This window comes from Olea europaea, unplaced genomic scaffold (assembly GCF_002742605.1).
Source record: "Olea europaea var. sylvestris unplaced genomic scaffold, O_europaea_v1 scaffold138, whole genome shotgun sequence".
Taxonomy (NCBI): Eukaryota; Viridiplantae; Streptophyta; class Magnoliopsida; order Lamiales; family Oleaceae; genus Olea; species Olea europaea.
In genome coordinates, this window is record NW_019231313.1 from 129653 (window position 1) to 137770 (window position 8118).

At 33.9% G+C, this 8118-nt stretch overlaps 1 long non-coding RNA gene across 3 annotated transcripts; it reads left to right on the top strand.

Moving 5' to 3' along the window:
• Positions 1 to 652: 652 nt before the first annotated feature.
• Positions 653 to 8098, top strand: LOC111375467. 3 transcript variants are annotated; one of them, XR_002699311.1, is made up of 3 exons: positions 653 to 888; positions 1453 to 1542; positions 2121 to 8098. It is a non-coding gene; the product is annotated as an uncharacterized LOC111375467 (long non-coding RNA). The 3 variants fall into 3 exon arrangements; XR_002699309.1 differs by lacking the exon at positions 1453 to 1542; XR_002699310.1 differs by lacking the exon at positions 653 to 888 and having other exon boundaries at positions 900 to 1542.
• Positions 8099 to 8118: the final 20 nt, after the last annotated feature.

Consider the following 8118-nt stretch of genomic DNA (forward strand, 5'->3'; position numbering starts at 1 on the left):
AGAAAACCATCCACTCTGCAACTGTGTGTTCCGTAGGATTTCTGTATATTTTTTTTCGAGGCATTTTCAAGAATGTCCAATTATAAGGGTTTGAGTTGAAAAGTGTCCACTCATTTGAATTTAGTACTAAGTGTCTATTATACCCTTAATGAAAAATGGAGCAATTGAATGTAGTTCTTGACATTTGATTTTTTTTTTTTCAATTTGTCACGAACTTCAAGAAGTATTTTTTATGAGAAGCTACATTAAAATAATGTTTCTCGACATTTGAACACCGTTTCATTTGTCTAGAATGACATTTAATTTTAAATATGACATTTCTCTACATTTGAAATATAGTTCTCGACATTTCTGAGTCAATGAAAAATATAGCATCTATTGTGATTTGACATGTATGCTTTTGAAATAAATATGGCAGCTTATGTGTCAAAAAAATTTTGGCCAATAATAATTTTGCAAAAATGTCTATTTCTTTGTCTTAGTGTGGAATTATAAATTGTTAATAAGGATATTTTGGTCTAAATTCTTTCAAAATAGACATTTTTGCAATGATGGACATTTTTGCAAATGACTTGGTGAAAATGGACATCCCGTGAAATTTCCTCTTTTGTTCCTGTACATCAGTGCCGACCCTACTGCCTTGGGTCTCAAATTGTAGGGGGCCTCATCTGTTAAGGAAAAAAAAATTGGCACAAGAAAACGAACCGCCTTTCTCCATAAATTCTTTTTTTCCCATTTTAATCTTCTTCGTCTTCTCTTCTCCGCCACAAGGTAAGGTAGAATTAATCCCTAAATTAAAACTACCATCTACCGGTAGTGAGGGGTGAAAAGTCAGTCGACTCGGTCCGACTGCAAAAATTTCGACAACATCGGCAGACGGTAGAATAGGTTGAGCCTCTTTTTCACTTTTATTATTTGAATTTGTAGGTTTCCAGTCCCAATCAGAGATTCCGACCTTGCTTGCTTAGTTGCTTTCAATGCTTTGCCTTTGATTCTTTGAGTAATGATTTCCGATTTCTCATTTTTGGTTTCATAATTAGTTGCATCGTTCCAGACTTCACCATGGTATTCAATAGATTAAACTTATTAAAGCTAATTTCAAGCTTTTGTGAATCAATAAATGGGATTGGAAGTTTTCTAGGCAGTGCGATTTTAATTTGTATTTCATGATATTTTGACAATCTAATATCTCTAGTGAGTATGTGTTAGCTTATGCGAAATGTCTTATTCACAGTGTACAATCAACTCGCCTTATAGCATGCTCCAAATTTAATTGAAGTTGTGTGTACTTCTCTTGATTTGTTCCCGAAGTTAGATTATTAGTTATAGTTCATTTTCAAAAAGTAGGTGGTACAATGTGCTAATTTGGGTTTGTCAGTAACTTATTAATGTTTTGGAAATGGGATTCTAATTTTGGTGATATGTTGATTCTATTGCCATTGATTCACACAGAAAGCATTTACTGATTTACAAGTGATTGGGACAAGGATTTGAAAAACTTATGAGCAATTTGTGATTTTAATTCTTTGCAACAGCCAACAGGTACTTTCCCTCAGGTCCTTGAATAGCACCCAAAACATAATTCAATAAATGATCCCTTGAAAAAATTTCAGCAGCATTTCCGTTATGCCCATCGAAAATCTGAAATTTGGTACATAAATTTCCATCATATCAGGCATGAAAAATCATTCTGAAAATTGAATTCTACAAGACTGAATTATGAAACAACTTACCACTAGAATCTATAGCTAAACCAAATAATTTACTTTCAGCCTAAAGTTAATAACCTCCTAGTTTAGTTGCCTTATAATATTATACAAACATCGCTTTTGGTTTAAGTTGCTTATCATGTCAAACATCATATTCATAATAACTTTTAAGCATTCCCAAAACATGCTCGAGGTAGATTACAGATAGACGGAAAAGTACTTTCCAAAATTCATTGTGGGTTGCCTCTCTATAGATACATGTCTGTGAAAGTACATCTTATTAGTTATTTAGTTCATTTTCTTATCATCTTATGTCTTTTTTCTTTGAATTTAATTTGGATAAAATTGCTCTAATTATGTTCCATATTTTTTGAATAAAAGTGCTCAATTATGTTCTATATCATCTTACAGCAGCATTGTCTACTTCAATCACCACCGCGACCACCAATTTCTGAATCATTTCATTTTGGGACTCATCATTCAGGTTTTATCGCTCTTTACTTGTTATTATGTCTACGAGAAAATTTGAATTTGGATGTGCCAAAAGAAAAAGGAAGGAAAAGATTGAAAAGTTGATTAAATCTCAAGAGAGAGCACTTGATAAGTTTTTTGGTAGTAGTAAATGAACACACAACGATGACATAGCTACTGAAGAAGTGTTAAATGAGAATGACAACAATAATAATATAATTGAAGAAGGACATTGTGTGATGAATGAAGAGATATCTACTGACAAAGATAATGAACCATTTTCTGTTGACCTTGTTGATCCAGCAAATTGGGGAAATATGAATACGAATTTAATAGATTTAATTGTAATGAAAGGTCCTGTAAGAGAAAATGATATGATTTTTTCAAAAGATGGAGCAAATCGACACTTCTCATCCACACATTACGTTCGACGATTACCTAATGGAGAGAAGTATGATAGAAAATGGTTGATATATTCAAAAAGTTTGGATTAAGTATTTTGCTTTTGTTGTAAGTTATTTAAGAATGATGGGATCAGAACCCAATTGGCACATGATGAAGTAAATGACTGGAAAAATATTGGTAAAAACTTAAAATGCATGAACCAAGTTGTGACCACATCAATAACATGAGTAAATGGATAGAAATGGAATTAAGATTTGAAAAGAGTACAACAATTGACAAAAGTGTGCAAGAACAAATCAATAGAGATAGAGAACACTGGAGACAAGTATTATTGAGAATAATATCTGTGGTGGAAACTCTTGCTGAGAATAATTTAGCATTTCGTGGGGACAATGAGAAGATATATCAAGAAAATAATGGTATCTTTTTAAGCATGATTCAAATGATTGTTGAGTTCGACCTCGTAATGTAAGAGCATGTTCGTCGAATAAAAAATAAAGATATTCATTATCATTATATAGGACACAAAATTCATAATGAGTTGATACTTATGCTAGCGGCGAGATAAAAATAATAATCATTGAGAAACTCAAAATTTATAAATACTTTTCTGTTATACTTGATTGCACTCCAGATACAAGTCACGAAGAACAAATGTCAATGATATTGAGGTGTGTAGATATTTCGACAAGTCCAGTGAAGATTGAAGAATTCTTTTTAGGATTTTTATTAGTGGATGATACATCAGGTAAGGGACTTTTTGAGGAATTGGTGGATGCTTTGAATAATCTAAAACTTGATATTGATAATGTAAGGGATCAAGGCTATGATAATAGTGCTAACATGAAAGGACAACATAAAGGAGTTCAAAGTAGACTATTACAACTAAATCCTAGAGCATTCTACATTCCTTGTGGATGTCATAGTCTTACAACTAAATCCTAGAGCATTCTACATTCCTTGTGGATGTCATAGTCTTAATCTTGCACTTTGTGATATGGTCATTTGTTGTTCAAAAGCTAAATCTTTCTTTGGGGTGGTGCAACGTATATATACTTTATTTTCTTCATCTACTAAACGATGGAAAGTTTTCAAAGAGAATGTAACTAGTCTTACCCTTAAGCCCTTGTCACAAACTCGTTGGGAAAGTCATATTGAAAGTGTTAGAGCGATAAGATTTCAAGCTCCGCAGATAAAAAAAAAAGTATTACTTCAATTAGCAAATGTTGATGATCCTAAGAGGCGGAGTGTTTGACAACATATGAAATTGACAATTTTGAATTTTTACTTGGAATGATTATTTGGTATGAAGTGTTGAATAATGTTAACAGAGTTACAAGCAGAAGACATACATATTGATGTTGCTATAGACCATTTAAAAGGCATCATTTCATTTTTCAAGAGTTATAGAGAATCTGATTTTGAATTGGCAATGGTTGATGCTAAAGAGATTGCAAGTAAATTAGAAATTGAACTGATATTTCGTGAAAAATGGGTTATACATAGAAAAAACAGTTTGATAAGACTTCTTCTGAAGAGATAACACAAACAACTGAAAAATCTTTTAAGATCAATCATTTCATATATATAGTGGATCAAGCTCTATCATCACTTCAGAATAGATTTGAGCAATTTCAGAAATATTATAATATTTTTGGATTTTTGTTTGATTTGAAAAGATTTAAATCTATTGATGATGGTGTTTTGAAGTATTCTTGCATTAAACTTGAAAATTACTTGAAGCATAATACGATTTCTGATATTGATGGAATAGAACTATTTTCTGAATTGAAAGTTTTAAGGGAAGTGATATCTGCAAACATTTTTGGAGCAATTGATGCATTGGATTACATTAAGAAAATGAACTGTTGTTATGCAAATGCCTGGATTGCTTATAGAGTATTATTGACTATTCCTGTCACATTTGCCTCTGTCAAAAGAAGTTTTTCAAAGTTGAAGTTGATTAAGTCTTATCTTCGAGCATTCATGTCATAAGAGTAATTGAATGGATTAGCTATGATTTCTATTGAAAAAAATATGTTGGACAAACTTGATATTAGCAGTTTGATTACTAATTTTACATCTCCAAATGTGAGAAGGTTAAATCTTATGCTAGCCTAATCTTTCGAGTTGTGAAAGAAGTTTTATTTTGTTATTCTATCTTTTGAATTGTATAAAGTTTTCTTTCTAATATAAAAATGTTAATTATTTAAATATTTACATATTGTTAGATTTGTAAAATAAATTTTGTACTGAGGGGTCCCATAATAATTATACGCCTAGGGCCGCTAAATTTTCAAGGCCGGCCCTGCTGTACATATAGTGTGTTTCTAGTCAAGCTCCCTGTCTAAACATAAAATGAATAAATTTTACATGCAACTATCAACGTCAATTAAGCATTTTGCATCCTTGTCAGTCGAACAATTTATAAGTACCAAAAAGTTGTCTTTATCGAGACTGGTGATCAAATATTTGGGAAAATTTCAATATTAGTCCTCTATCCATCGTAGCAGTAATAAGTTAATCTCAAACTTTTTATTAAAGCTGTACAATCATTCTCCTCATATAGAAATGGTCTGAATCCTCACTAATTTGTCTCATGCTTGCACATACACCATATTAAGTTTATAGAATTAAAATTTTCTTTCTAACTTTGGGGTGTGTCGAAAATTTGAAGTGGAACATGTTTTTATTAGAGTCAAATTAATGAAGAATTAGAAATATTTTGTTATTGAGAACAGATTGCATGTGACAATTTGGCAAAGAATTGAATGTTTTCTTGTCATCGAGTATTTATTTTGCGTATTTGATTTTTAGTTAGAAAGGAAGATTGAATCAAAGTTGAATAAGGAAAGAAAATCATCTCTCAGTCGAAATTCTATGTCCAATTGTAACCTAACTTTAACAGATTTCTTACCTTTTATGATTCTTTTAGGATTTGGAACATGGCCTATAAATACAAGGCTCCTCTGTCAGTTTTGTTTAAGCATTATTGTCGTGTCTATAATTTCTCACCATATTGTTAGTTAACATATGTAGTTCCTATTCGATTAACTCTCTTTGTGTCTTTTTTACTTTTAATCTTGTTTCTTGTTGTAATTTTTATTATTTCATATTGTGTCATTAATCTCATTCATTACAATTCATCCATGTCCAAAGAGTGGTATGAGAACTTGATTCTTCTTCTGTGGATTGGTTGATTTTTTTTCAGATATGACTACCATGAAGTATGACATTTCGTTGCTAGATCACAATACAATGTTTTCTTTGTGGCAAGTAAAGATGAGGGCTATTCTGGCGCAGTTAGATTTGGAGGATGCGTTGCTGGGTTTTGAGAAGATGCCAGCTGATTGGACAATAGAAAAGAAACAACGAAGGGATCAGAAGGCTTTATCGCAGATCCATCTTCATTTATCCAACAATATTCTACAGAATGTCTTGAAGGAGAAAACATCGACTACTTTGTGATTGAAACTGAAGCAGTTATGCATGACTAAAAGTTTCACGAACAAACTGGCTCTAAAGTAGAAGTTGTATTATCATCGCTTGGCGAAATGAGGGTCACTGGAGGATCATATTGCCGTGTTTAAGGAAATAGTTGTAGATCTTGAGACATTAGACATTGGAAGTTAAGCACGATGAAGAGGATTTGACCTTGATCCTGTTGTGTTCGCCGCCTGGTTCTTATGCGTCATTTTGGGACACCATTTTGTATAGTCGGGATATTTTTACTATAGACAACGTCCACGATGTTTTGCACTCAAAGGGAAGTTGAAGCATTTGGTTGGAGTATCAACGTATGAGGAGGTTCATGTATCTCATGGTGGTTGACGGAGGGACAGATCGAAAAATAACAGCAATTTGTATTGTTTCTACTGCAAATGTAAGGAACATATTCGGAAGGATTAAGAGAAGTTGCAAGCTAAAGGTGATTTAACTGCAAATCATGGAGCGCAACCTTTGACTTCAGATGAAACAAATGTAGTTGAAGATTTTTTAGACGGCGGAGATGTGATGTTGATCGTGGTATCTAGTGTGAAATCTAGGCCTGGCGAGGAGTGGATTCTTGACTCGGCATGTTCGCATCATATATGTTTCAATCGGAATCTCTTTCAGACATATGAGATTGTTCAGTGAGGTAGAGTTGTAATACGAAATAACCAGTTTTGCTCTATTATTGGGATCGGTCGAGTAAGATTTAGGCTGGGGGATGGGACAATTAGAACAATTGATCAGATTCGACAAGTTTCAGACCTGAAAAGGAATCTCATCTCGTTTAGTACTCTAGATGCAAAAGGATATAAATTCTCAAGTGTAAATGGAGTCTTGAAGATCCGAAAGGGTGTCCGGATTGTATTGGAGGGATGGAGAATGTCTCAGTTGTACATCTTGCAGGAGAGCGCAGAACCAATTAAGAAACATATAGATAAGTTCAGTATCGTGGTGGATATTCAGTTTGGTACAGTACCTCTTATGACGGGCTCTGGCTTGGTTCAAAACATTGTTCGAAAGAGCGTTGATGATTCTGCTTTGCCACCAATTTCAGCGGTTACACTGTGTTTAGTTGCTAGGGTTAGATCTATTGAGCGTAGGTACTGTTAGGGATGGCAATCAGCTTGGCCCTTTAACCCACGAGCTCGTGAGCTCACGAGCCATAAGCACACAGGCCGAGCCGACGAACCGCTCGCGAGCTCAAGATTTAAAAAAAATTAATTTTTTTGGGGGTAAATTTGCACATTTTTTGACCTTTTTTTTAAAAAAAAAAAATTTGCATATTTTTTGACGAGCTCACGAGCCTCGTAAAAAATGACTCGTGGACACATGGCCCATGAGCCGCTCGTGGGATTGAACCCCCTGCTCGGCTCGAGCTCGTCAATTGACAAGCCCAAGCCATCCACGAGGCGAGTTTTAACGAGCCGCTTGGCTCGTTTGACATCCCTAGGTACCGTGGTGTCAGTTATGTCTGCAATGCTTTTGAGGACATTGAAGGCGATAATTTTAACAAGGGACCTTCTGTTCAGGCATTTTGTATGATTTCTTCTACAGGGTGTGCTTCGACCCTGTTTAATAAACATTAATTCAATGGTGAAATTTTGGAAACTCGAGAGTAGGGTTCAAGTGTCGCTTGTGGACGTCGTGTAGAAGACGATGATTTATATGGAGAGTTTTGGTTATTGTGTTGAGGAAATTAGCCATTTCATTTTGATGCAAACAGATTTATTTCTCAGGTGGAGAAATTTTGTGGAGCTCTACTCGTTGCACCGGAATTTAAGTTAAGGTGGAGATTGTTAGGTTTTGTGACTCAAATATGATTAGGAATCTTGTGAGATTGCCTATTTGATTTTTATTTTGAAAGGAAAATTGTATCCATGTTGAATAAGGAAATCCTCTCTCGATCGAAATTCTATGCACAATTGTAACCAAATTTAAACAGATTTTCTTATCTTTTAGGACTCTTCAATGGTTTGAAACGTGGTCTATGAATACAAGACTTCTCAATTAGTTTTATTTAAGCATGTCTGTAATTTTTCTC